General features: G+C 40.5%; 1 long non-coding RNA gene across 1 annotated transcript in view; it reads right to left on the bottom strand.

The window, feature by feature from the left end:
• Positions 1-11,347: 11,347 nt before the first annotated feature.
• Positions 11,348-26,843, bottom strand: part of LOC121397659 — a 35,974-nt gene continuing 20,478 nt past the window's right edge. The window contains exon 3 of the long non-coding RNA XR_005963806.1: positions 11,348-11,403. This is a non-coding gene — a long non-coding RNA (uncharacterized LOC121397659). The remainder of the gene's footprint in view (positions 11,404-26,843) is intronic.

Below are 26,843 nucleotides of genomic sequence, written 5' to 3'. Positions count from 1 at the left end.
ATTTCTGGAAACAATTTTTCCCACAATTATTGGGATTTCCTGTAAATTTGATGGTATAATAAAAAAAGAAAACAACAAATCACATAAACTGTGATTCATCACCCAGACACAACACTTACAGTGTTATTAACATTTATTGTGACTCACCACCAAACACTACAGCAAGATCGTTTATCTACTGACAGTTGCAACATAATATTTTTTAATAATACTGCGTTGTAGGCTATTTCTGGAAGCTATATTCCATCTGTTTCAAATATTCAGCCTTCAAACAGATGCTGAATTTGTTCAGCATCCGTCTTCAAAACTGTATACATGCTTTAAATATTTTTGATGTACTGCAAGTTGGGGGTGATATCACTCCAACTTGCAGTACAGCAGTAAAGAGCGACTGAAGTTTATCAGAGCACAAGTCACATGACTGGGGGCAGCTGGGAAACTGACAAAATGTCTAGCCCCATGTCAACATGTAAACAGTGTAATTTAAAAAAAAACACATAATAAAAAACAGAATCCCTTTAATTGAAAACTGGAGGGGAAAGATATACCACCGGTATATGCTTTCTACCACTTCCAGGTTAAGATTTTAGAGCTTAAATCAAGTTACATCTTATTAAACTGGCTTCTAAAACTTAGCTTTTATTAAAGATAACACTAAAATTCATGTGAATTGTTTTAAATTTGAATATACTCACAATTCGACTGGGGGGTTATTTAAGAAAAATTTGAATGGCTAATAGGGATGTAGCGAACCGCCGATTTGATGTTCGCGAACGCCGTTCGCGAACACCGGCAAAAAATGCGAACAGTTCGCGAACTGTTCGCGAACTTCGAACATCCGAAAATCGTTCGATTCGAACGATCGAAGGATTTTAATCGTTCGATCGAAGGATTTTCGTTCGAATCGAACGATCGAAGCCATTCGATCGAATGATTTCATTCAATCCAATGGCTTCGATCCGAACGAAAATCCTTCGATTTTAGCGATCGAAGGAATCGAATGGTCGAACGATTTTTGACGCGAACGCCTATTGGCGAACGTCGCGCGACGTTCGCGAACATTCGGCGGACGCGAACAGTCGAAGTTCGCGCGAACTAGTTCGCCGGCGAACAGTTCGCTACATCCCTAATGGCTAATATTCAATCAAATGGTTCCAACCCACAAATTTGAATCGTATTTGATTCGTATTCAATTTGTATGAATCAAATTTTTCTCCTGAAAAAATACTCAAATGTCAGGAAGGCTATTAAAGGAGAAGGAAAGGCTTGGTGCACTTGGGGGTGCCAAATGTTAGGCACCCCCAAGTGATTGTATTGACTTACCTGAAACCCTGGGCCAGTACTCCTATCAGCAGAAAACTGCACCGGCCCGGGGGTTATACCAGTGATCACCACGGAGTGATCCACTTCTGTTTTCTTTTTTCTTCAAATTTCCTGGGGCAAACGCATGCAGTTGAACGAAATAGACAACTTTTTAGTTACGCCAAGAAGGAGGAGGACGGAAGAAGATCGATCCGTGGTGCTCACTGGTATAACCCCTGGGCCGGTGCAGTTTTCTGCTGATAGGAGCACTGGCCAGGGGTTTCAAGTAAGTCAATACAATCACTTGGGGGGTGCCTAACATTTGGCACCTCCAAGTGCACCAAGCCTTTCCTTCTCCTTTAACATCTCCAAATTGCTCAACTGACCTCTGCCATTGACTTGTACATGAACTTGGCAGGTTTTAGGTAGCAAATATTCCAATTAGGACTGTTTCCATGGTTGAGTTGTGATGAATCTCACATTTGAATTTACATTGAATAGGGGGATTAAAATTTGAATGTGCGAATTTTGACACTCGAAAATTCTAATTCGAATTTACTATTCAACCCTTGATAAATCTGCCCCTAAAATCAGAACCACATCACTCTATATAGAAGAAAAGCACTATTACTGAAAACTCAGTATGGCAAAGTTATACCTCTTTGGGAAAAAGAGGAAACAAAAATGAATTGCTCATTACTCTATCCACAATCCACATGCCACCCAGTCCAGAGATTTCTGCTTGCCTATGATGAGATCAAAAGGAGGCTAGCCACAACCCACTGTCCAGTGTAGTTTTAATGTGTTTTCCAGGGCACTGACACACTCCATACAGAGGTTTCAGTAATGGTGATTTTATTTCTGTTTAGAGTGATGTTAAGTTTACGGTGCCAGTTTAAAAATCTGAAATTTACTTTGAGCTCTACAACCAGAGCTGGCGGTCTTGGAAAGGATGGAAGCACTACTGTTGTCCCTTTACCCTCCAGTTCTTAGTTGTCTTTGTTACTCTGTAAGCAACTTTCCAAAATAAATAAATTAAAAATGTTATATTCTCTGCAGTTTTGGTTCTGAGTTCTCAAAAAATGTAGAAAAGGCCAGACCTGGAGAAAAACTGATTCTGCTTGATGATTTCAAGAATTACTACAAGAAAACCGAAAGGGATAATCAAATTCTGCCTGCAATTGCAATTACTTTTAATTAATTTTAATGATGTGCTAGAAATTAGCTTAGAAATTAATGCCAGTGGTGGAGATTAGTATTAAATACAATGTAAGGCAAATTGCACACAACTTTTATTGGTCTAAAGCTGGCCATAGACGCAAAGATATGATCGTACGAATCGAGGACCTACATTTTTTGTCCGGCGAAGATCGATTGTTTGGTCGATCGTAAAGGTTAAAAGATTTCTGTCTGCTGCCGATAATATCTCCGCATGTATTGCCGATCGTACGATTTTCAGAGGGAGACTGTCACTAGTTTTGGTCGGACATAACTTTCATACGATTGCTGTCAGGGGCAGAACCACTGGCGTAACTACCGGGGGAGCAGGGGGTGCAATTGGGCCAGGGCCCGCACCCCTGCAGGGCCCCCCGGCAGTCACGCTGGCTGGAGTTGGCTGCAGCGCCGCACGGACAAGGGTGGGGGGCGGGGCCCGGCTGCACGGCCTGCACCAGGGCCCACCCCCACCTAGTTCTGTCACTGGGCAGAACATCGGCTGATCTATTCTTTTGTACTTTATTTGATCTGAATGGTTAGTGACAGGTCGGGAGATGGGAAAGTCTGATCGTACGGTGATTCGTACGATCAGATCTTTGCAGTGTTGGACTGGGACACCAGGGGCCCACCCAAAAACGTTAGACCAGGGGCCACTCTCAGTACTATTATTCTTCATCTCCTCAATCAACCTCTATTCTCCTAGTCTGTTTTCTTTACATACTATAATCAATTATTCCATCTATTTAGCCTCTTTGTTCTCATAGAAAAAGGGAATGGCCATGAAATTGGCCAAAAGTTTAGCAGCATGAGGGCCCACTGACACCTTGACCCACCAGGAGTTTTCCTGGTATCCCGGTGGGCCAGTCCGACACAGGATCTTTGCATCTATGGCCATCTTAAGAAAGATGTGTTAAAATTCACAGTAAAGCTGGCCTAGTCCTTTAAAGGGGTTGTTCACTCTTGAGTTAACTTTAAGTATGATGCAATTGATTGGTTTTCATTTTTTATTATTTGTGGTTTTTGAGTTATTTAGCTTTTTATTCAGCAGCTCTCCAGTTTTCAACATCAGAAACCTGGTTACTAAGGTTCAAATTACCATTGCAATCATACATTGATTTGAACAAGAGACTGTAGGTAAGGGGAGATAAAACCATCTGCCCGGAAGTGTCTGTTCCCCTGGTAGTTCCACCACAGTTTGATTTTTAGATGGGGTCCAGTGTGGTTGCCAGGGGCCCACCAGAAAACCTTAGACCATGGGCCCATTCTCCAAGCTAATTTTCTTCCACTTCCCACTCAACCTTTTAATTTTCTTAGTACTTTTCTTTACATGATATAATCTATTCTCCATCTATCTGGCCCGTTTGTTTCCATAAAGAATTAGGGAATGAACATGAAATTGTTGCAAATGTTTAGAAGCAGGAGGGCCCACTGGGTGTTCTCTCCGTATCCTGGTGGGCCAGTTCAACAGTGATTGAGTCAGTGACCCCCATTTGAAAGCTGGAGAGAGTCAGAAGAAGAAGGCATGTAATTAAAACAACATAAGTAAATAATGAAGACCAATTGAAAAGTTTGATTTAGCCATTCTATAACATAGTAAAAGTTAACTTAAAGGTGAAGCACCCCTTTAACTTTTTTTCAAACAACTATTCGTCAGTCTAATCGTAAACTATGAAGGACTATGCTTTTGCAATAATTTCCAAATTAAAACTCCAAAAGGGCTGTTTCACAAATTTCTTGGCATCACCATTTCAATTATGGAACTTTAAAGGCTCGGAAGCAATATATAAATAAGTCTTAATCCCTTGTGTTCACATTATGTTAAATATTTCCTCTTTATTTCTGGTTTTGATATACCAAGCGTTTCACATATCGCTTCACGTGTCATTTGCACACATATTAAGCAATCTGAAATCTTTTTTTAATCTCTTGATTTGCTGCCCATTTCATTAAGCTGAGGAAACCAACGTGGGAAGCGTTTCATAGTTACCTAAATAGGTTTGTGTTTATGTAGAGACACTGTGTCTCTCCTCTGTGATATTTTGTGCAACGAGGAGAAGGGAAGGAAGTGCTGCATACGGAAGTGCTGCTGTGAAGGAGAAGCAGCGGAGTGAAAGCAAGGTGCTCCCACATATTACTGTGTGTGAAAAGTCAGTAGGGAACCCCAGTGGCAGAAAGCACTCTCTATTTAGGGTGCGGAAGGAAAGGGGTCCTTGTCAGGCAGTGTCAGACTGTGGGCTCCAGGGTCCACCAGGCCTGCAGTATCAGGGGACCCCCACATCCTCCGGGCCCCCCAGCCACAGAGCCCTCTCTCCTCCTTAAGCCACCCCATTCCAGCCGCAACTCACCACCTCCTTCCCCTCTTCGATCCAAGGTCAGGGAGAGAGGTAAGCAGTGGCAGTGCAGGGAGCGAGTCTGGGCCAGAGGGGCCCAAAAGATTCAGAGGCCCACCAGTTTTATTTTCCCGGTATCCACTGGCCCAAGTACGACCCTGTTGTTGCCAGGGCTCTGAAAAGCAAAGCACGCCCTTCTCAGGATGGGGGTATTACAGCCCAGTCTGGCTTGACCCTGGGTGGAGGCAAGCAAAAACATAGTGTACCTGCTCTCCCCTGTAGGAGAGACACAGGACTCCTGTAGCACCACAATGAAGAAAAACAGTGCTAGATTTCTTGCAGTAGCAGAAAAGGGCCACATTTATATTTGTTGAGTTTAAAAACACATAATGAACATAAGCGCAGCATGCAAAGTACATTTATAGACACAATTCACCGAAATGCAGCCCCCCCCCCCATAATTCTAGTTTAACTGCGGTTGACAGGGAAAGTTGCTTGCAATTGTGCTGAAAAATTTGTAAGTTGGAAATTCAAAATTTAAAATTTTCTAGATGTCAACATCAGAATGACATTTGTGCCTAGCTCTGCGGTGTGAATACATTGGTGCTGGTCACTGTGAGGACCCTGAAGCAATTGCAGCAATTATACATGATTATATTTGATATTAAACTCATGTCATGAACTGGAATTCAGTTATAACAATGAGAGATTTGGGAGAGAAGACAACTGGTAGTAGTTGTGTAGGCAAGGAAAGTCCCACACAGCACAATAACAAGCATGTCATGTAAGAGGTGTTTTTTCTAAAATTTTTCAAAGCAATGCACATCATTTTTGTGTTGCAATCTACTTATTTAGTTTTATTTACTTAAATGTTAGCGTGCTCCAAAAATGACGTACCCTTATCCTTTTCACTGGGTTCCCTCATGCTTATTAAAACATTTAATGATTATTATAACCTGGCAATGCAACACTAGGTAAATCTAGAATAAAGCTGCTGGACTGAATAAATACCTGGAATGTCTATAGGTAGAAAATAAATAACTGCATAAATAAAGTTTTTTCCCACAAAGAAACCATGTGCTGTAATTTTGCTCTGTCCTTACTATGTTTAAAGAATTCTTTAAAATATGTATTAAACATCCATCTTATTTTCATATTCCACATCATCAAGACCAGGTCAAAACAGACTAGCTATTGAATTAACATCATACAAATGTTTTTAGTGATCTAGAAACTAAATAGAAATTCAAAAAAACTTTTTTCATAGTCCACCAACTGAGTCCAAATAGGTTCTAGGAGGTTCCCCATAGGCTAAAATAGCAATTCGCCAGGTTTTAGATGGAGAATGGTCGAAGTTTTAAAGAGACAGTACATGATACATTTCGATATTCGAATGGTCAAATTTTTTTCAAATTCAAACAGAATTTTGGCATATTCGATAGTCAAAGTACGCAAAAATAGCTTGAAATTCTAATTTTTTTATTTTGAATTTTCAGTTCGACCCTTGATAAATCTGCCCCTAAGGCTTCAGTTACATTCTCTACACTTATTCATGTCACTTGTAGTTTCATTCTGTTTTGGTCTCCTGACCCCAATGCACTTCTTCCATGAACCGATTTATTTTTTATTTTTGCTACTATAGTATCTCAACCGTAACTAGATGTTACTGGGCCCCATAGCAAATTCATTTTATGGCCCCCAACATAACCACAAGTTGCCCTTTTTTACAAATATATTGTGAAATTGCTCATTAATTAGGGCCTCACGGGGCCCCTATACCTCCTGGGCCCCCCTGCAGCCGCAGGGTCTGCTTCCTCTGTAGTTACGCCCCTGCTACCATGTGGACTTGAAAGGCGCCCGCCATGATCCTAGAGGGAAATCAAGGATAAAGGACTAGAACCCTTCTCTACTAAAATCCTGCCACACTGGATTTGAGACATGATCTTAATGTAGGTTTTTGTAAGAGGAATCGCATACCAGCAGGTGGTTAGTTATATAATTATAAGTTAGAATAATCACTGGAGATTTCTCTTACATCACTCTTATCTTGGTAGAGTAGCTTATACATAGTAACATAGCTTTAAAAAAAAACAAAACATCTGAAGGCTCTCCCATTTGCATCAGAGTGGGGGAATTATTTCTGGTCTCCCAAGGTAGCAAACAGATCAGTCAGCTTGTAATTATTATTTTTAATAGCCTTCAAAAGGAGCATTGTGTTTTTTGTATTTTTCCCTTTCTAGTTTATAATGTACTCATTCTTTGGCACCCAAAGCACTTAACTGAAATAACCTTTTGCTTTAATTTAATATAATCTGGCTCCAAACATGTGAATTAGCAGATAACTGGCCCACAGCATATCACATTTTGGACAGCACTATCAAGAAGCATTGCTATTATGTTTTGAATTCAGAGAACACTGTTTTCAAGGATATTGTTTTTTATTTTGTCTGACGCTGTATGTTTTCATAACTAATGCTGGTAAATGTTATGGTGTAATGTAGTCATTTATTGTATTCAAGCCTTTTTCCTAGAAGAGCCCTGTAAATGGATCTTGCATCTCTTGAAATAACCATTGAATGTTAACTACTGCAGAAACTGTTAAAAACATGTTTGCAAATGGTAATGCACAGTTACATATTTCAAAAAATTTAAAACCTAGGAACAAAGAAAATAGTAATTGTGACATTTGTTTGGACAGTCTTCTATTTGTCCAGCGATAAATGCTGTTTTTGAAAGTTCCCTGACACTAATTAGCTTAATCGGCCTTGATGCTTTTTTGGAATTGTCACCTATTCACAAATGCAAAACCTAAGATCTCTGACACCTCAAATTGTTGGTTGTCACTCAAAAAACATGGGTTAAGCAACTGGGTGGAGATCTGAAGATTAAGTTAATTTATGCCTACGAAGCAGGGGAAGGCTAAGAAAAGACTGCAAAATATTTCCAGGTTGTAATTTTTACTGTCCATAATGCCATTAAGGAATGTTAGTTAAGGGGAACTGTGGAAGTCAATGTGAGGTCTGAAACAGCAAGGAACATTTCAGGTAGAAATGCTTATATTCTGCCCAGAAAGGCAAACCGTTATAAAACTGGAAATACCCTGCAGAAAGGTTGCTGACACAGCAATGGTGTTGCACAATTCCATTGATTCCAACAGGAGAAACCTCTACCTGCAAACTCATTACAAACGGAAATGTGTTAGGTATGCACCTAGGTAAATGAGATGTCTCTTGGAAAAAGATGCTGTGGGACTCTTGAAAGTAAAAATTGATCAAAAAAAAACCATGCCAACTTTAAGATGGGGGTCATCCATTATGAATTGTGGTGGTGCAGCACAGGAAACATTGTTTGTGTGGATGGAAAGAAAGGCTGGTTCCACTAAATAAAATTAAATCCTGGATCCATGTCATACGGGGTGTTACTAAATACTGAGTACTAGGGTGTCCAACATTTTGCACATGTATGATACATACATTATTTATATTTTCTTTTAAACTCATTGGGGCAAATTCACTAAGGCGTGAAGCGCCAAACGCTAGCGTTAATTCGCTAGCGTTTGGCATTTTCGCTACTGCGCAAATTCACTAACGAACGCTGGCGTAGTTTCGCTAGTGTTACTTCGCAACCTTACGCAAGGCGAATCTTCGCTAGCGACGAAATTACGCAAATTCACTAACTTGCGCAGTGTACTGAACGCTACCTTTTACGCTAGACTTCCTTCGCCACCTCAGACCTGGCGAAGCGCAAAAGAGTAGATAGGGATTGTTTAAAAAAAAGTCAATTTTTTTTCTAAGTCCCAAAAAAACGCTGGCGTTTTCTACATGATAGCTGATAGGCTGAAAAAGATCGAAAATTTTTTGGGGCTCCCCTTCCTCCCCCCTACATTCCCTGACTCATGGCAACTTACCTAGACAGTGGGCACATGTGTAGGGCAAAATAAAATTTTTATTTGAAGGTTTGAAGGTTTTCTAGGCATTTGTAGTGCAGATACGTGTTCCTCCATTGAAATTTGAATTTTGCGCCGTATGCAAATTAGCCTTCGCTAGCGTAACTTCACTTTATATAGCGAATCAACGCTAGCGCAACTTCGCAACCTTACGCTACCCCTCTGCGCAACTTTGGATTTTAGTGAATTTGCGGAGCGCTGGCGAAACTACGCCTGGCGAAGTGCGGCGAAGTTGCGCCTGGCGCAACTTCGCATCTTAGTGAATTTGCCCCATTGAGTCCAGCAGTAGTTGGTCCCTCCTTTTCACTAAGGAAAATACAGTATGTCATTTGGCAAGAGATAACACAAACCGTATGTATCGTATATGTGTTTTTTTATATTCTGTATTCATTTTGTTGAATAATACAATAAACTGAAATTTTAAAAAGTGAATATTAAAATGTGTTTCTCAAGTCACTATGAAGTAGAAATACACAGCTGGCCTAAGAGGTTTTGCATCATTTTATGATGATGAGAAATTGCAGGGGTTTACATCTGGATTTAATTTATTAATGGCAAATATTATGTCAGGCAGATCATCTGTACAGACATTAAAGAATTGCAACATAGCAACATGTGGGTGTTTTTCCTGTTGGGTTATTCCTTGCATAAAAGGTAGTATTAACACACACAATCTCCTCCTGCCAATGTTAATATGTCAGCAATGAGTTGATGCAATGACTTTGCCTTTTTCTTAGAGGAGTCATGGCAGGATAAGCCATCTACCCACTAGGATGTTTTATGTCCGACAGTTGATCAGTACATATTATGTTTTTAAAGGCAAACCATGCGCTGGCAATTTTTCTCTTTTTCTTTGTGTACAAATATTGGTTGTTTATTGCGAGTTAGACCAAGCGCCTTTGACACAATTTTTGCGAATTTATTCGCCAGTGGCGAATCACGCAAATTCGCGCATGGCAAATAAATTCGCCCATCACTATTGTGTACAAATCGTAGCCAAATTTTGCCTATAGCTGCCCTTCAGCCTTTAAAACAGGGAATGATTTACAGGTGTATGTTAAGGGGCTGGAGCTTAAAAGCTCCCTGCTTTCTCACTAGAACTTCTGAGTTAAGAGTAAGTGCACTGTTGGTCTTACAACTCAGTCACACTGTTTGCTGGGGGACTTGATTTTAAATACACTACATACTTAGAATGCTAATGGATAGTGTAGGACTCACATACAGTACAATAAGGGGCCTTGACATGGCACGTGAGCTTACATATTTTGACCAAAGTGTGGTATTAACGCCTCCTATTTTGTGATAATTATTTTTAAAGGCAAACTGTGTGCTGGCAATTTTTCTCTTTGAGTACATAGAAAATGCTGCAGAATATTGTGTTAGAAGTAAGCCCAATCAGGGGTGTTTCTGGCCCCTCTGCTGCCTGAGATGGCTTGCTGCTGAAACCCTCCCCCCTGTGCTCACCTTTTTGGCGCCGTAGGTGGCCCAGGGGGGGGTCTGGTGGGCTAGGAAATTTTTAAATGTTTAAAGTTACCAGGAACTGGCATTTTTTCCGCCCCTGGTAACCAGTGGGGCGCTGGCCCCCAAGGCGAGTTTGGCCTCATTGGTGCAGCGCCACTGAGCACAGGCTTTTCTTGAATAGCATGGCAGCACTAGGCAGAATGATTGGGAACTCATGGTAATAAAAGTGTATGGCTATAAATAAGAACATCAAGGTCTATCCCTGTAAAGATAACGTCAGTCACCTAACATTGTTTGTTCTAGCATAGATGGGTACATATTTGATTGATTCCTCATTAAATTTACTTACTGCATGATTCAGCTAGAGAACTTGAAAGGGTACAAGTGAAAGGGAAGTGCAAGAACAGATATAAAGGAAGTGCAGAGCAACAATGTAGCCCCAACAAACAGCGATAAAGCCACTCATTGTTTAGGTGCTGTCTATTTATCTAACATCGCAAAAAGCATCCCTTGAAGGTAAGCAATAAGATTCTCCACTATCCTTGTTATGTGCAAGAAAAAAAGTATATCTATTCATTCTATAACATAAAGGGAGGCATGATTACATGTATTACTAGTGTATTTTTATTTTTAACTTTAAGTATTCAATAATTGAAAACAGAAGGGGTGCAACACTTTTATTAAAACAGTTTTCTGTTTTATTGTTGTGGCCTTTTTTTCTTTATTCTCCACTCAGTGTTGTTCACTTGTTTGGCTGTTGTGAAGAGGTTTCTCTTCACCATGGAAATGATTCTGCGATCATCCACCACTGTTGTCTTCCATGGACATCCAGGTCTTTTTGCTGAGTTCACCAGTGCTTTCTTTGTTTCTCAGGAACAAACTGTAGATTTTGCCACTACTAATATTGTAGCAATTTCTCGGATGAGTTTTTTCTGTATTTGCAGCTTAAGGATGGCTTGTTTCACCTGCATGGAGAGCTCCTTTGACCGCATGTTGTCTGTTCACAGCAAAATCTTCCACATCCAAGCACCCCCCTCAAATCAACTCCAGGGCTTTTATCTGCTTCATTGATAGTGAAATAACAAAGGAATTGCCCACACCTGCCCATGAAATAGCCTTTGAGTCAATTGTCCAATTACTTTTGAGCCCCTGAAATGAAGTGATTGTATTAAAAAAAGGCTTAAGTTTCACATTTTTATGCAATCTTTTTGTTTAACCCACTGAATTAAAGCTGAAAGTCTGCAGTTCAACTGCATCTGAGTTGTTTCATTTAAAATTCATTGTGGTAATGTACAGAACCAAAATCAGAAAAAAGTTGTTCCTGTCCAAAAATGTATGGACCTAACTGTATGTACTTTCTAGGATGTCTAATGTTTTTTTTAGCTTAGTTGCCCCTTAAAATAGTACTAGTATTTATTAATCAGAGACTACTCAAATGGGCTAAGGTAATGCTTTTGGGGAGTTTTAGTTAGCCTCCCCAATATTATAGGTATAGAGTAGGGTTGCCACCCGTCCAGATTTGACCCGGTTTTCGGGAGGGCTGTTCAGGTCAAAACTGCAGGATTCCCCAAGATTCATGCAGCAATTGGCCAATTGCCATGTTATGACCTGCCCATGTGATATAATTGTCCCGTCCACAGGTTCATCCCCCCCCACCGGGAGCTCCCAGCAGGGAAAGGTGGCAACCCTAGGATAGAGATTCTCTCTAATCTGCATTATTATTATTTTAATATTTTATTTTTTACTTATTATAGAAGACTAACCAGAGGTATATAGTAAGAAAGTAGCCAGGTTAACTTTGGTGATATGTTGCCAGTGGTATGCATGACACAAATTACTAACTCATTATGTAGTGTGCTCTGTTCCTTATGTTGTACATTGCCGCAGCCCAGAGGACTGACCGGAAACATAAAATCTATGGCACCAGTAATATGTTGTTTTTATACAGATGCCACAGATCCTATGCTTGGTAGCACTTAAAGAAGAATGAAATCCTTATCATTCTGACAACCCAGGCTGCAGGCCATAAATGCCCATCCAAAATAGTTTTGGAGGTCAGCTTTCTGAACTTTCCTCTATGTGGTAATGTTATGTGTAGTTAACTATTCTAAGGGGGATATTCATCAAAATCCGATTTTTTCCGATTTTTGAAATTGAGCTTATTTATTATTAAAGAAAAAGCATAATTTAATTGGATCTGGGAGAACTAGATAAAATCGAGTGAAAACCTGAATCGTACGATTTTTTTCAGAGGTCTTTCCCGAATTAATCGATTTTTTTTCATGCTTCTTCCTGAAAAACTAGATTTTTTCAGATTTTTGCCTGAAATAGTCAGATTTTCAGGGTTAATTCTAGCACAGACCCCAGAAACTTCCAAATATGATAGGGACAGCTCAAATTGACTTATATACAACCGCGGCAGGTCTGAGATGGCATTCGGACTTTAATTAATAACCCCCTAAATGTGTATAATTTATTAATTCATGAATGTTTTTATCCAGATTGAAGTCACTTCTTATGTCACATTGGGTTACTATGATGAGTGGAGGCTGAGGTAGACCAGGTTGAACAGCTTGATGTTGCACCAACCCGGGAGGACACTATGGGGTAAATTTATCAAAGAGTGAAGTTCCGCCACTAGAGTGAAATTCCGCAGCTCTCAATTCATTTCTATGGGATTTTGAAAGGCGTATTTATCAATGGGTGAAAGTGAAAGTTCACCCTTTGATAAATACGCCTATAAAAAATCCCATAGAAATGAATGGAGAGTGGCGGAATTTCACTCTAGTGGCGGAACTTCACTATTAACTTCACTCTTTGATAAATATACCCCAAAAAGGGATTCACTAGCTTTGCACCTTTATCTGATAGCCTCACCATTTCTCAAAAAATATGTGCAAAGAAATTTTCAGTCACAAGACTGCTTTTTTGTTGCCTTTTGCCTCGGTATTGAAAATGGTGACCTGTAACCCCTTGATGTGCCTGCAGCTCCACTCCTGCCCTGTATAAAAGTCCTGGAGGACTAATAGCTCTATGAAAGAATTAAAGTTTAAATTATAAATAAGAAAAATCATTAACACAATTTCAGAACAACAGGTAAACTTTAGCAAATGTGCTGTCCTAAGACTTGCTAGGAAAATGCCAGGAAAGTGGCAAGCATCAGAATTCTAGGCAAACTAGGTATGTCTTACAAAGCTATCACAACATTATACAAAAAAGTTCAGTAGGTGGACAAGCATTCCTTAGCTTCTGTAGGTATCTGTTATATAAAATACCACCATTATAAAAATGCATTTAAAAATAAGTAAGGATTATTAGCCAGTATCAACAATTGTATTTATGTAACTCGTGTATTTCCACATACAGTTTGTAATTACTCGGAGGTCATGCATTTATAAGATGGAAAATTACGACATGTATAATTCTGTATGCTGAAGAGTGATCACATCGTCCCAATAAACTAACTTAATTCTATACAGTATGTTCTAGAGAGGAAAGCAATGTTGCAGTACTCACACTTAGGGTGGTGGTAGACGGTGAGATTAGTTGCCCAGTGACAAATCCTCTCTACTTTGGGCGACTAATCTCCCCAAATTCCTTCCCGCTGGCAAGAATATGAATCGATGGCGGGATGGCATACGGATCGCTTTAGATTTACGAAGTCGCCCGAAGTTGCCTCATGAGGAAACTTTAGGCGACTTCGGAAATCCGAAGCAATTCACATGCCACCCCACCGGCGATTCGTATTCTTGCACGTCGGAAAGGCATTTTGGGAAGATTAGAGATTTGTTGCTGGGCGACTAAACTTCCCATCTGCCACCACCCTTAAAGGGAATTATCAATAATTTGTTTTATCGGTATAGGATATTCTGCCAGTGAACCAGTTGTCTTAAAGTAATTTAGATCATCATAAGTCTGCTTAAAATCATTTCAATATTAAATAACCCCAAGATTTATGCAGCTTAGTTAGTATTGAGCACAATGTTTTGTTTTATTATTACAGTGAAAAATAATTTAGAAAAACGTATATTTTATTTTACTCTATGGAAGATGGCCTTCTCAAAATTCGGAGCTTTCTGGGTGACAGGTTTGCGAATAAGAATCATATACCTGTATAACCAGTATTATGCTTAAAGGGATTCTGTCATGATTTGTAGGCTGTAGTTTTTATTTTTATTTCTTACGTTGTTTACACTGCAGATAATTAACTCTACCAAGTAAAATTTAATTCCTAACCCAACAAGTGTATTTTTTTAGTTGTAATATTGGTGTAGGCAGCCATCTCAGGTAATTTTGCCTGGCCATGTGCTTTCAGAAAAAGCCAGAGCTGCACTATGGAACTGCTTTCTGACAGGCTATTGTTTTTCCTACTCAATGTAACTGAAGCTGTTGCAGTGGGACATGGATTTTTACTATTGAGTGCTGTTCTTAGATCTACATGGGAGCTATTATTTGAAAATCGCCATTGATGTCAATAAAAGGATGCAATCACACAAAAAGACATTACCAGGAATGATCACACAAAGCCCCAAAAAGTAGCCTGCCAGTCAGTTAGATACTTGGCAGCTAGCTGGGACAAAACTAGGGGTAGGCAACATAGTTGGCTGCATAAGGAGTAAAAGGGTGAGGCGTGCAACTTGGGGGGCAGAGCAGTGAAGTAGTATCTGGCAGGTTTAGACTGTAGGCTGTGGCAAATGCCAGAGGACTGCTTTAAGATTTCATAGACAGTCACTATTTACTGAGCTTGTGGGGACACTTTGGACCTCTGTGTACATTAAATTCCAGGGCCTATCTCAGTCTAGGCCTGGTAGGGCTTATGTTATTAATATAAAAGAAATGTAAACTAGTGATGTAGGGGTCGAGAAAACTTGACCCAAACCCGTACCCACCCGACCCGCGCCTGCCAGAACCGCCCTCCATTTATAGACCCACACCTGCCCAGCCGATGACATCACAAAAGGGGCAGGGCAGGCATGCACCTATAAAACCAGAAGCCGGCAGAGTAAGGTTGCTCAACCTGCACCCGCCTATGACATGCAAATGGCACAGCGAGGTATCTGGTCGGCCCACACATCACTAATGTAAACAAATAGATAGGCCCTGTATTTATTGAAAAGCTGCCAACTCTGTATATACAGTATAGTAGTTGATTAGCTCCAGTGCATTTTTTTACTTTTATACAGTGTCTCTTTCCACCTCCCCGACCTTTTTCTTTCTATTGTTTTGTACGTTCTCTGTACAGCCCCCTGATTCATACATCTTCTACCATTGTACCATCTCCCTCCTTCCTTTTTCTTAGTATTTTGTATTAGATTTTCCAAGGAAATGTGGACATTTTCCTAAAGCATTAAGGTTTTCAGGTTCTTATCGGATGTTTTGCACATTGCTTATTGTTTTTAACCTTTGGATATTGCACAATTGACACTATGATAAAAAGAGCTGTGGGAACTATGGATCCCTCTTGTATTACAATAACTAAACATGTACTGTAATTTGAACCAACTTTGACAAGTTTGAAGTACATCTGACAATAATCTAAGTGATTGCTTATAGAGTAACAGAAAAGTATTGCTAAGTATCCACACACCCGCAAGTTAAATAACCATAAATGTATCTAAACATGTAGCATATTGAGGAATAGCACAGTGGAAACAATTGTATCTTTTGTCACCACCATCCAATCCTCCAGTTAACTAGTTCAGGTGCTTAAATAATTAAATCATTAAAATTCAACTTTTATTTGACTTACTTAAAAAACAGACCACGCTGCCTAATACACATGACTCAACACTGAGAATCCATTTCAGTGAAGCTGGACCATGTCCATAAAAATACAAACAATTAAAAACATAGGATGAACGAGTGGGGATATCACACAATGGTAATTAACCAGCCACATACCATAATGGTGTTCAAGATAAATTAACAACAAGCCAACTCCCTTCAAAGTTTAGATTCACTTGTTCTAAGCCATTCTTGTGGCATAATATCAAACAGATCACCCAAACCTCCCTTCCGTTTTTCCCCAGAATTGACTACCTGGCTACGTTGGGAGCGTGTAGGAGCTGGTCCCCTACCGTCCACCTATGCCTTCCGACGCGTTTCACCGGCAACCCGGCTTCTTCAGGGGCATAAGTAAGTTGCGCGTGTTCAATGGGGATTTAAATAGGGTTCCGGTTTCCTCGCAAGTGTGGATGCGCCTTCACTTCCGCATACGTCACAGCTGTCATGTGACGATAGATTGCTGCCAGACGATAGGTTCAGCACTGCTTTTGGACAGTGTGCGCATGCGTTTCCCTGCATGCGTGTCAGCCAATGATGTGATTCTTACTTACTATTGGTTAGGAAAATCCTTTCACAGAACGCATCGAGTGTCTGAACCTCTGCTTCTCATATTTATTGGTATGTGGGTATATATATATTATTTAAAGGCATAAACATTAGAAAGTTCACAAAAAAGGATTAAATGAACCTCTATCAAACCCATGTTGAATTTGCTCAATGATATTGTAGTTATTGTAATTATTGATAAGTGCAAAAGAAAAAATCATAACTTAAAACCTTCATTTAGGCCTACAGGTACTTTGGTATTTAGCCAGTAGATCCATTTCGCTTCACGTTGAAGCAATTTATTGTCTATGTCCCCGATTCTTGTAGTAGACTTAATGTGTTCCACAGCTGTGAACTTCATTACTCCATTGTCTCCATTATGATAACAATTAATATGATTGGCGACTGATGTGTTCCTTTTATTGCGTACATCTCCCACATGTTCTAATATACGTCTCCGAAACTCTCTCTTTGTTTTTCCTACATATCTCTTGCCACATACACATTCCATGACATACAGTATATTACACCTGTGGTTTTGCAGTTAATAAACTGTTTAATGATATATTCCTTAAATCTATCCAGCCCTTTAAAGATGAAACTCTTTTATAAAACTAGAAACCGACCTACAAAGCAATATAGACAAACTGGCATCAGAACTTAAAACCAGAAAATGGAAAAAATTTAATAAAGACATGACAGACTTTGATAAAGGGGAAGTTTATCGGATGGAGAAGGGGCTGGACAGAAGTAGAATTTATGATTAATCCACCAGTGACTCTCTTACATCTGAAAGTGAGTTAAGTGACGGTTCCCTACAAAACAAAGGGCATACTCGTTATAGTAATAGGAAATCTGGACGAGAGAGAAAAGGGAAAGGCAATAATGTGCTGCTTCTGAGTGCATCAACTTCCAAACCTCCTTTTTTGTAGACACGCCATCTGGAAGAACGCACTCTGAGGGATCGACAAAAATGGGGATACCGTTACTACAAGTAACAACCACTGACACACTTCAGATTATTAACCTCTCGAAGCACACTCTGACAGAGCATCAGATTAAAGCTTTAGAACACGGGTTATCATTTGCACCATCTTGTACCTTTAATATGTTTAATTGGATTAAAGATTTACATTTATTTGGTAGGAAACTACTTTTATATAAGCACTTCAGTAAAGAAAATAAGCAATCCCAATGGTCAGCAGAGGAACTCAAAGCTTTACAAGACCTCTACAGTCTGTTGGAGGACAATGAGAACTTTAGAGAGGAAGAGAAAGGTCCCTTTACCACTTTAAAACCTAAAAGTAAATTCACACCTCCAAATATAGTATTCCTTGAGGGGTGCACACATGATTTAAAACGACTACATAAAGAATCTTCACTTAGGCCACACCTTACGAACAATCTTTCCTGGAAGGAAAGACAGGGCTTATTGCAATTGGAAAAGAATAACAATATTATAATCAAATCCAGTGATAAAGGGGGAAATATTGTTATTCAAGAAAGACACTCTTATGTACAGGAATGCCTACGGCAATTAAAGGACACAAACTGCTATATACAACTATCTGGGGATCCCACCAAAACGTTTCAAGCAGATCTATTGCTAATTCTGCAGAATGCGAGGGATATGCACTTGATTAGTAAAGATGAGTTTGACTTTATGAAAGTCAAAACACCAATAATTCCCACTTTCTATACTATACTATACCAAAAATTCACAAGAATCCCAGTACACCACCGGGAGACCCCATAGTATCAGGCATAGGTAGTTTGTCTGAACCCAGCAGCATCTATGTGGACAAAATACTTCAACAATTTGTAATGAGCTTACCATCTTTTTTTTTTTTTCACAAATGTTTTTATTCGTTTTAAGATGCAGACAAAATAGTTCGAAACAAAATTAAAAGAAACAGAAAGGAAAAATAATAAAAACAGTCAGTGCCAAGTACAGATTCTAATAATAGAATGCAAAGACAACAATAATAGTCTAAAGTCATGCCAAGTGATTGCAGGAAAGAGACGGAGAAGCAGTCCCCCAATTGCGGACATTGAAAGCTACTCACAGTTGGACAATCCAAAGATGGCAGGTTAGAACATTAGAGACTACACCGTTTAAGGTAAAGTATCAGTAAATAATCGGTTAAGATGATGACTCCTGGGGGGTCCCATAGTAGTTGGATGTTGTGGGGTTCCCGCCAAACTCATCAGGTGGTCCGCCTCACAGACAAGATCGGTCCCCAGCAGCAGCTCCCTGTCATACCACGTGGTGTTGTGAAAGGTTTGGATAGTAATGGATTTCGTGAGTGGTGGGAGGGTGTTTATGTAGGACATCCAAGTGTCGAAGAACGATTCTGCGTGTTTTTCTCTATGTGTAAGGGATTCTATCCAATCTAGGTGGAAGATATAGTGTAATTTACGCTGCACCAGAGATAAGGGCGGGGAGATTCGGCATAGCCGCCGCTAATCTTTCAGCTAGGGCACGCTCCGGCTTGGAGATGGGAAGGGTAGAATGCAGTTTACTAAATATAGCCCAAGTGGCAGAAACGGTTAGCATTTTACCAGTCAAGGTTTCCCAATAGCTGGCGACTTCCCTCCAGAACTGCTGTATAAGTGGGCAGGACCATAAGCAATGTATCATATCAGCTGTGGGTGTTTTGCATTTGAGGCAGTTATCCGAGTACGTCGTACCTATGTGGAACCTCTTTAAAGGTGTCAGATAAGTATGGTGTAACAGTTGCAGGGACATTTCCTGGTATACACTAGCAGGTAAAAGTTTCATCATGCGAGTGTGATAACGAAGAATGTCCGCATTATCAGCATGTGGGATAATTGAAGTCCACTTCGTAAAAGCCGTAGTGGCAGTATCAGCGTCAAGAGTTGTCCTAATCTGTTTGTAAATGTGTGCAGTAGATTTGATAGTGTTACGGTTGGGCCATAGTGAATCAAGTGGGCTATTTTTATCCCTGCCCGTCAGGCTGGTCAAACGGTGCGTGACAAAATGTAAGAGCTGGAGCAGTGAGAATCGATGAAGTTGTAAAAAAGGGTATTTCTGAAGCAGGGTAGCAATGGGTTTTAACGAAGTATCAGGGGCGACCACGTCTTTAATATTCTGCAAGCCATTTGTTTGCCAAGCGTTAAAAATCAGACTATTCAAACCCGGGGGAAATTCCCTGTTACCAAGCCAGGTGAGGTTGATCGAATTAAAAGGGGAGAGATTTGCTCGCTTTCGAATAGAATGCCAGGTTCTATAGGTGTGGATAAATAGGGGGTGTCCCTGCATGTTCTTAGGGATTTCCTGCAGAGGTGTGTGTAGTAGTGAGTTGAGTGACATCCCCTCTGACAGGGCAGCATCTAGGGAGATTGTGGTATATATGTTCCTGTGGTGAAGCCAGTCACCCACATATCTGAGAAGAGCCGCATCGTTATATTCCAGTATGTTCGGGAGATTGAGACCACCTTCATGTTTTTGGTATTGGAGTGTAGTGAATTTTATCCGTGGACGTTTCTTATTCCAAATAAAGGTCCGTAAAATGTGTTGAAGTCTCCTGTTATCAGTCAAGGAGATGCGGTAAGGTAACATCTGTAATTTATAAAGTAATTTAGGGAATATAGTCATTTTTATTAAATGGATCCTACCCAAAAACGTTAAATTCGTGTTCATCCATTTGTGAGTGTCTTGTTCAATGTGGTCTATGGTACATCTAATATTGGATTTGTACATGTCCTTATGGTGTTGCGTCAGATGGATTCCCAGGAATTTGATATGGTGTTTGGCTTTCTGAAACGGAATCGCCCAATCAGAGGGGGTAGTGTGTTGAAGACGCAAGGCTTCGGATTTTCCTAGATTAATTTTAAAACCAGCTATGGTACCAAATGCATCGATTTTATGCAGAATTACTGGTAGTTCGATGTGTGGCTTATTTAAAAAAAGGAGGATATCATCCGCATAAGCTATCAGCTTAATCCTCTGTGTACCAATCTGAATACCTTGAAAAGTATCACTATTAAGTAAGTGCCTCAGCAGGGGATCTAGGGCTAGGTTAAAAAGTAGCGGCGAAAGAGGACAGCCTTGCCTGGTGCCCCGTCGTATTGGGAATCTGGGTGAGTTTGTCCCATTCGCCGTGATATGAGTATAAGATTGTGAATATAGGGTTCTAAATAAATTGAGCATTTGTATGCCAAAATGTTGGAATTTGAGTAATCGTTTAAGGTGAGCATGCGTGATTCTGTCAAAGGCTTTATCCGCGTCTAGGTTAATTAGTATACCGTGTTTTCTCTCTTCCAGATTACAGTGATAAATAGTAGCTATGGCCGTCCGGAGAGCTTGGACCGGGTATCGCCCTTTGAGGAACCCTACTTGGTGAGAGGTAAGTATATGTGGGAGGATAAGTTATAACCTGTCTGCCATGATTTTAGTCAAGAGTTTCAGGTCCTGATTCAGTAAAGACATGGGTCTATACGAGGATGGAAGAGTGAGATCTTTCCCCTCTTTTGGGATCAATATGATCCTGGCCTCGTTTGCCTCATTCCATAGGGGGGAACCCTGTAGAACATCATTAAAAAGCGTAGTAAGTAAGGGGGCAAGCTCTGGGAGGAGGATTTTGTAATATTCAGCGCTTAAACCATCAGGGCCCGGGGATTTCCCGTTTTTTAGACGTTTTATCGTTGACAGAATTTCTTGTTCAGTTACAGGTGCGTCCAGGATTTCCCTATCTTGTACTGAGAGTTTAGATAGCTGGGCATCACGCAGGAAAGAAAGACCTTCCTCAGGAAGATCCTGGTTTAGCTTACCATCTTTTGTGCAAGATTCCATGGATGCACTGAGACACCTGGAAGGAATTACCCTTCAGGAGGATAATTTTTTAGCCTGTTTGGATGTTGAATCCTTATATACGAGTATCATACATGATATTGGATTAAGAGCAATAAATGATACCCTTAACCAAAGAGGTCAACAATACAGTAAACACAATCAGTTTGTACTGGAACTATTAGAGTTTATTCTTAAACACAATTATTTTACTTTTAGTGGAAAATACTATCATCAAATAAGGGGGACCGCCATGGGCAGTACCTGCGCCCCCACATACGCCAACTTATATCCGGGATGGTGGGAATGAAATTTCGTTTTCAGTGATGATCTGGTAGAATACACACAACATATCACACTATGACTGCGCTACATAGACGATGTAGTGTTGCTTTGGAGTGGAACCACGATTAAATTTAATGAATTTGTTAAAAAATTTAATACAAATACAATTAATTTACGTGTCACTTCAGAAATCAGTCATGAGGCAGTTAATTTCCTGGACATTCATATTTATCGGATAAAGAAAACAATCTCCAGACTTCAGTCTACAGGAAAGACACTGCCACCAATAATCTATTACACGCTAACAGCCAACATCCAAGTAATCTAATCAAGGGGATACCCACAGAACAATACCTTCGGGTTAGAAGGTTGTGTAGCACTTTAGGTGACTTCAAAATTGAAGCTAAGAAACTCTCCAACAGGTTTAAACAAAGGGGATATAGTCATAATTGTCTGAAAAGAGCGTATAAAGAGCCCTTGTTTCTTTATTCAACATATACTGCACTGGTACGGGATTCATTATCTGGAAACCCATAATCCAGAAAGCTCCAAATAACAGAAAGGTTGTCACCCATAGACTCCATTTTATGCAAATAATCCAGATTTTTAAAAAGTATTTCCTTTTTCTCTGTAATAATGAAACAGTACTTTGTACATAATTAAAACTAAGATGCAATTAATCCTTATTCAAAACAGAACCAGACTGTTGGGTTTATTTAATGCTTACATGATTTTGGATTAGACTCAATGTATAACGATCATAATTTAAGAAAGATCAGTTATCCGTAAAGCCACAGGTACCAAGCATTCTAGAGAATAGGTCCCATACCTGTATTTTCTTAAAATGCAACAACTGAGCAGTAATCTTATGTAAACTTTGAAAAGCACTACTTTTATAATGACATAAGTTATTCTTGGAATGCCCCTATAGGTAATAATTGTTTTACCAGGGTCCCGTATATGTATTTATCATTCAGCTGAATTTAGTTTTTATGTCAATACTTGCAGGGTCGGACTGGGCCAGCGGGGAAAAACCCGGTGGGCCCTGGCTCTTTTGGGCCCCGCAAGCCCAGACCCGCTCCTGCACTCTGCTCATGGTGCAGAACCGGAAAACATCGGTGCCCCCGTGGTGGGGAAGGCAGGAGTTATCTAAGGCACAAGGAGTTTGTGGCTGGGGGGCCCGAGGGATGATGTGGGTGGGCCCTGAGGCTGAAGGCCTGGGCCCCCAAGTGTGTCCCTGAATACTTGTATAACAAGAGTCTGACAATATGTTGGTAGAACCAAATAGAAAGGTATTTTCTGTATACTTTGTATATTCCTGTAATGAGTATTGTATTTTATGTTTGCCTTTTCAAGTATTTGTCACCTGTTTTATTTGTATTTGAGAAAAATTTAACCTCCTAACACTAGGAGGTAGACTCAATTTCCTGCAGTCATGGTTAAAACAGACCATCTCCACTTGCCTATGCTTTCTCAAACTGGTATGTACTGGCATTATTATACCCCTCATAGTCAGAGGAACCAAAATGCTCCAATATTACTATGCTTTCTGAGCTGCTGCCTCAAGCACCCTCATCCATATGTTTTGGGATGGCTAGTGCAATACTAGCCTACCTCATTTTATTACCACTATAACTACTTGACGCCCTTACAAAACTCCACCTCCCTCCTTGGCTATGCTGGCCCTAGCCTATCCTTTAATTAGTATCACTAAAGTTTCTCCTTCTTTCATATGCTTACAAGTGTTGTCTTTAATTGGGCTTCTATGGAATGGGTGCTTCAAGAAAACAAGGCAAAAGGCAAACCATGTACTGTAGCTTATGAAAATGTTCATAATGTGTCATTGTTACAAATAAATTAAAGTGTGATACTCTTTAATTTACAGGTATCTGCCAATCTCTCTGCTCTCATAATCACTGCTCAAACTGACCTATCGCCTACCACAAGCAGACAGAACACTGGTTAATCATTTCTGTACCTGGTATTTATCTGCATTTATAAATAACTAGAGGCTTTTCGCCAGTCAGCTTTGCCTGTGCATATAAGACACATGGAATCTGTTTCCCGACTCCTGTTAAAATTGCCAACAAATGTACATGCATTCTTATGTCATTAGCCCTTTTTACCATAACAATAGTGATGGTGGACCCAACACCTTTTGTTTCACCAAAAATTTGCGAAACTGCAAAAATTCGCAGAAATGCATTGAAGTCTATGGGTGTCAAAATTATTTTGACGCACAGCATTTTTTTCATTTTTTTCTACTGGAGTCTATTTCATTCATCACTACCTAACAATAACTGTTTCTTTGCTTCATTGCTCTCCAAGTCCTTCCCCCTCAGAAGTTATTATATCTTGCACTGAAGCAGGGGTGCTTTGGGGCTCCTTGCCACCCTGAGGTGGCCTTTCTAATGCCGCCCCTACTCGCACCCGGTGCATACCATTTCCAGCTCCATAGCAGGTGTAGGGGAAGCCATATTACTAGTGCAGACTGCACAATTGTACTCTCTGCTCTAGCAGAGCTGAAATTCCAATTTAAAAATCAAAATTTTGGCTCCTAAAGTTACCAGGATCAGCTTTTTATTCACCTCCCTGGTAAGTTGCGGACTGCCACATCCTGAGTCGAGTTTCTCTACTTGCTTCATGGCAGCACTGCCCCTACACTGAAGGTAGTCTGAAGAGATCTGCCTGAAAATGTGGATATGTCCCTGAAATATTAGGTTGTATGCAGTGCCAAGCAATGCCGGTACCAGGCTGGCCACATTGCGTCTCCCCCCCCCCGCCGTGGGGCTTTGCAAATGGTTCTGCGTGTGCAAGCCATGCACAAATGAGGACACATTTGCAGGAGTGCAAAACGGGCCTGTCAGTGGTCAGTTGTATGTGTAGTATGAAGCATGTAAGCACCTTTATTTTTAGGCAGCAATCAGTACATGCTTTCATTTACCAGCATTCTTCTGCTGTTTGTTTATTCACTATATAAAGCAAGCTTGCGCAATAGCTATGGGCACAGCACAGGTACCTAAAGTTTCTGAAACAAACCTGGGGCATAAATCAAACAAAAATATTCCACTCCTTTGTGGTATACACTTCAAGTTTCTCTCTCTCTCTCTCTCTCTCTCTCTCTCTCTCTCTCTCTCTCTCTCTCTCTCTCTCTCTCTCTCTCTCTCTTTCTGTGTGTTTTATCTCATGTATCATTGGTTCTGTTTCACTTTCAGTTGGTGTTTTCTCACCTTCAACATTGCATCAGACACCTTTGTTATGTTCTTATAGTACTGAGAGTGGGCACCTTGTCTAAGGTTTTTGGGTGGGCCCCAGGTGTCCCAGTCCAACTTTCGGTGTGCTGCATGAGCTGTAGTTCCCCCAATAAATGCAACCTTGAAGGCCCTATATGCCATATGTAATGCCTATCCCTTATAGCTCTTGTGAAATTAGAGACATTCATACAGGCTGATTTGGTAACTCAATGCCATCCTAAGGCAGCCTAGCCAATGCCACCCCCCTCAGCACACCACACTTGCCTGTTTTAGCATTGGAGTGGGTCACAGGTGGCTACATCACTATTGCCCCCTCTACACTGGAAGAACTTAATTTCAGATTTTAAAACAGAAATTCAGCTCTTAAAGTTACCAGGGGTGGCTTTTTGCTACCACTAGTAATCTGTGGAGTGCTGCTGTCTGAGACCTGTTTCTCTACTTGCCTCATGACTGTGGCTCTCTGGGCTTAAAGAGATACTGACACCAGAAATGAAACCATTTTTTCATCTATCATGATATTGACTTTGTTTGCTACTAATAATTTTGCCATAAAATATTTGCTCAATGATTTCACATTACCCGTCTGACTCCCCTTGTTCGTCTATGAGGGAGATGTGCAGCAGAAGTTAATTAGCATTAGAAACTTTAACTGACAGGCTGTGATGGGACAGTCAGGTTGGCAAAACAGTCAGGTATAGGAACGTCAACTAACAATTACTTACAAAAACAGACCAGCAAAAAAAAAAATTTCTCATTACACTGAGCCCTTTTCTGTTCTAACAGTTTTGCTCATCCTCGCTAACTAAAGAAGCTGCCAGTGGTGTAACTACCAGTGGTTCATGCAGGGGGATGAGATCTCACCCGGGCCCTCACGGTAGACGGACCACTCTTTTTATTAAGGTAGCTCTCCTGATGGGGGCTAGGTGTCGAGAGTGAATCCCGGGGTAATAAAGTCTGGACACCCCTGACCTACAGCAAACAATCAGCAATCTTCTTTGAGTTGTATACTGTTGTAAAAGTCAGTATTATTATTATTATTAACATGTATTTATAAAGCGCCAACATATTGTGTAGCACTGTATAGGGATGTAGCGAACCGCCGTTTTGGTGTTCGCGAACGCCGTTCGCGAACACCGGCAAAAAATGCGAACGGTTCGCGAACCGTTCGCGAGCTTCGAACACCCGCAAAATCGTTCGATTCGAACGTTCGAAGGATTTTTCGTTCGATTCGAACGTTTGAAGGATTTTCATCATTCGATCGAAGGATTTTCATTCGAATCGAACGGTCGAGGGATTTTAATCGTTCAAACTAATGGAAATCGTTCGAACGAATGGAAATCGTTCGATTTTAGCGGTCGAATGGTCGCGAACTCAAATTGCGAACGTTCCCAAACGTTCGCGAACATTAGGCGGACGCGAACGGTCGAAGTTCGCGCGAACAAGTTCGCAGGCGAACTGTTCGCTACATCCCTAGCACTGTAAAGTAAATGTGATTATACAACTAAATCACATGAATTATATACATACAACATATGGAGTTACATACATCACAATCAATACAGGTACAAAAGGTGAGGAAAGGCCCTATGCATAGGCATACACTCTAAAGGGAGGGGAGTAATACACAAGGTGTGGGAGTGGGCAAGATCGAATTAAGTGGGTGAGAAATGTGGTACTGTATGTGGTGTTGCGTTTTGTAGTTAAGCAGAGTGAGGGTAGGCTTCTCGGAAGAAGTGCGTTTTAAGAGATTTCTTGAAATCAGAAAAGTTGGGAGAAAGTCGGACAGACCGTGGGAGAGAGTTCCAGAGGAGGGGTGCAGCCCTTGCAAAGTCTTGAATGCGGGCATGTGAGGAGGTAATGAGAGAAGAGTTGAGTAGAAGGTCAGTAGAGGAGCGTAGTAAGCGGTT

Source organism: Xenopus laevis, chromosome 8S (genome assembly GCF_017654675.1).
Source record: "Xenopus laevis strain J_2021 chromosome 8S, Xenopus_laevis_v10.1, whole genome shotgun sequence".
NCBI classification, from domain to species: Eukaryota; Metazoa; Chordata; class Amphibia; order Anura; family Pipidae; genus Xenopus; species Xenopus laevis.
The sequence above is the reverse complement of the archived record's forward strand: the minus strand, read 5'-3'. Positions and strand labels throughout refer to the sequence as shown.